Genomic DNA, 3934 nt, shown 5'->3' with positions numbered 1-3934 from the left:
TTAGTTTGAGATCATCTAAAAGTCTTATCCAGACACAAGCACTGGTCCCAACTAAGAGGAATACACTCAAATGTTTACCAATAATATAATATAATATGTAAACTAAACATAATACAATGAATAACAGAGGGATGATATACAAGGAAAAAAATATCATCTCCCAAAACTATGACTATACATTCGACTGTTTCCCTCCCAGCCAAGGAACTCCGGCAAGGATCAGGACAAAACTAAGTAATCTCATTCCAAGACAATGACAGGAAACAATTGGAAAACGGGTATGGGAGGATAGAAGACACAGCATGTACCTCCCTGCCCACTATGGGAGGTCAGGATCCCCACCCAGTGCCTGGCTCCTTAAGACAGAAAACATGTTGGAAAACAGACAGGGGGATAGAAGACACAGTATGTACCTCGCTGCCCACTATGGGAGGTCAGGAGCCCCACCCAGTCAGACCTTTTTAATATTACCTTAAAATAAACACAAGCAAAGAATCCCACTATGAAGGATTCAACTCATATTTTTTCAAAGTACAAAAGATTCAAAACTAATAGTTAATAGTAATTATTATAAAGCATAAAAGACGAATGGTTTAAAGATCTACAATATATCTTTCAAAAAAGATGCTAGATATAAATTCCTTCAGGATCAGGAAAAAAAATGAGCCAGAGCAACATGGAAAGGGAAAAATTGATATAGGAGATAGAAGACATTACATAGCAAATGACCTCGCCGCCCACCTGCGGAGGTCAAAAGACCCCACTCCCCCCCACTCCAGAAGCATAGCAAATGAACTCACCGCCCACCTGCGGAGGTCAAAAGACCCCACTCCAGAAGACATAGCAAATGACCTCGCCGCCCACCTGCGGAGGTCAAAAGACCCCACTCCAGAAGACATAGCAAATGACCTCGCCGCCCACCTGCGGAGGTCAAAAGACCCCACTCCAGAAGACAAAGCAAAGGACCTCGCCGCCCACCTGCAGAGGTCAAAAGACCCCACTCCCCCCACTCCAGAAGACATAGCAAATGACCTCACCGCCCACCTGCGGAGGTCAAAAGACCCCACTCCACCGACATTTCCTTCTGTTAATAATTCTTTGGAAACCATTCCAAACCCAAATAAAACATCATGAGATTGTGTTTACACTTTGTGCGAGTTGTTTATCCGTTTATTAAAACATTTTCTTGATTCATTTTTATATTGTTGAAAACATCCTGTTACATTGTGATTATCATCATCATACATGCCATTTATTCAACAATTGATCACAACAATCAGGTTCTTATGAAAGACAATTGAAAAGAAAAAAAAAACGATTTATATATAACTATCAAATATGAAAGCCATTGAACATAACATCTTGATCCGTTTAGGCCCCATACATGCATTATCTGAGAGTAAAGAATCAATCATCGTAAATCGAACAAGAGAAAAATGAAATTGTAATTTTCTTTTTGAAAAGAAAAAAAAAACAAAAGTTTATAGAATCTTCTGTTTCATTTTTCCACAACAAAAAATTTGTAAAGAAGAACAGAAGTAAGGTCAGACTAAATAGATTGTTAAAAAGTTAACATAAACTCCAGAATGGTTTCATCAAACTCCTCCGGACATGCAAAAAAGTTCCAGGAAACTGCAGTTTGAGGAACCGGTGCCTTGCCAAAATCGACCTGGTGGAGGAGGAGGGGGGGGGGGGGGGAGTCAGTGTAACTCAGGGGTATTTGCTTTGTACCCGAAAGATACCTAGTTCGAACATTAACCGCGTTATGTGGCCCGAAGCAAGCCACCTCTCCCTAGCTCAAGTTAGTGGTGATTAGCTGCAGCTGACACCTGGGTAATTCCACTCTTTCCTTGAAATACACTCTATGACAAATCTCTGCTTGAGGATGAATAAAGGGAATGTTATTATTTATTTACTTTATTGATATGTTGAGGGAGATAACTATCTACGGTACACGACATTATACATGGGGTTGGTGTGTTTGTGTGTGTGTAGGGGTGGTGGGTGGGGTACTGTAACACAACATTCATTTACCGTCGTAACCAATCATTATCAAAATCATGGCCCATGGCAATGAAATTAGAATGAATAGTGAAGTAATAAGAATAAGAAGAGAGGAGTCAGTTATGCGAAACAGCTATAGAGTCTGTGAATGGCAGTGTGTATATCATAGTGTATACACACACTTGCAGTGTAGATGGATACACTAACGTCACAGTAAATCATCAGTGACCAAAATCACTGGTCGCATTAAAAAATAAACCCTTTAATTAATCTTGTTTTTTTACAGTTGGCTTGGTGAAAGTAGTTTGAGGTAAAAATTAGCTCCGAGGAAGGAATGGAGTGATAAAAAGAATAATAGGGAAAAAATTTGGGACATTTGAATGAGTTCGAAGAAACCGTGCTGGAGTGTATGTCTTGATGCTTTTGAAATGACATCGGCAAAAACCGTTCCAAGTATTTTTTTTTTTAAAAACTATACAAGAAACGAGTTAATAGGGAAAAAAAAGACATGACATGTCAACGTGAACTTGGTAAGAAAATTTTCTGGATTAGTAATAAAATAAATAAATAAGATGGATGAACAAGTGTTCTTGCTCCTTAAACCATTAAAACCGAAGACAAAAGGACTTATGGCCGCTACACCTTTCAGTTAGATATATATAATTGAAAACGTGAGTTACGTTTTTTTGTTTTGTTTTAAGGGGTTTCAGTTTTACAGCCCCTTTATGCCAATTCAGTTTTAGTAAATAGGAAGATGACAGGGGGAATTAAAAGCACCAAAGAAAATGTAAGTGTAAGATGAAGGGAACTGGCTCAAATAGGGAACAAAAGATCTAAGCAATCTAACAATGTGCCTTTTTTGGACAGACAAACTAAAAGTCCTACCAAGGCAAAAGATAAGGATCCCACTATGAGGGAAACACTCAAATTTTTACATAGAACAATCAAAAACTAATAACTAGAATACACAACAGCGATGATTTACAAGGAAATAATATATCAGCTGTTGATTCAAATTGTCACCTTTGATTTTAAATGCTATTCCAAAATTAACAAATTTTATATACCGTTGATGTTGAAAAACAAAAATAAATAAAATAATTTTGAAAATACAGACCTGCCAACCCTTTACAGTCCAAAAGTGGGATCAGAACGTCAGAAAATAGAAAAAGAAGGAATTAAATTAATTTTACTTACCACAAAGTGGAATTTTGGTACTGCTGGCAACATGATCATGTGTGTTAGGGAATAAAAAGGGGAGGGGAGAGCAATTGATTTTCTTTCTTACCACCCCAGCAACCCCATTCTTACCAATATCATAGTTTTTTTGTTAAATCGGAATTTTAAAGACACTGGCAGAATGGAGGAGTGATAATTGGAATAATAATAATACTTTATTGCATCCCAAATTTATTAATGAATGACTCCACCCAAAAGCAAACGGGGTGGCTGGCAGGTAAGTTAATAATCAAGCAGTTTTGATCCTTCAAATTTTAACCAAAAAAAAAAAGATTGTTGATATCAATATCAAAAACACTTGGCTGATTATACAAAAACACTCTCTGGGTCAATGTTAAACAATTATCACATGCCTCAAAAAATCAAACAACGGAAACTACAATGAATTCAGTCACTTTTTCACAACAACAGAACACACCAGTTAACCATAATAATAATAATAATAATATCCATAATTTACAGGAAGTGTAAGTATCGAAAACGTCAATTCTACAAAACATATCAAAATATATCATAGCTAACAAACCACATCTTGAATCTTCTGTCATGTATAAATGCAAATCAATTTCTCCCATTCCTCTCTATCAATCTGCACTGCTTTTATCAATATTATTATTTACAAAATGTTCCCATTCACTCCCAATCGATACATGATCATTAATTTTTAGTACATTGATATAGAATATATTAT

General features: G+C 36.6%; 1 protein-coding gene across 2 annotated transcripts in view; it reads right to left on the bottom strand.

Moving 5' to 3' along the window:
• Positions 1-1141: 1141 nt before the first annotated feature.
• The window catches only part of LOC144971151 (5'-AMP-activated protein kinase subunit beta-2-like), a 20027-nt gene continuing 17234 nt past the window's right edge, over positions 1142-3934 (bottom strand). For both annotated transcript variants that reach the window (XM_078911628.1, XM_078911635.1), the window contains one exon: positions 1142-3934. This exon is cut by the window's right edge. The gene's annotated coding sequence lies outside the window, so the exon portion shown is untranslated.

Source organism: Berghia stephanieae, chromosome 1, assembly GCF_034508935.2.
Source record: "Berghia stephanieae isolate SIO BIC M18660-M18661 chromosome 1, UCSD_Bste_1.3, whole genome shotgun sequence".
NCBI classification, from domain to species: domain Eukaryota; kingdom Metazoa; phylum Mollusca; class Gastropoda; order Nudibranchia; family Aeolidiidae; genus Berghia; species Berghia stephanieae.
This window is presented reverse-complemented; position numbering and strand designations above follow the sequence as displayed.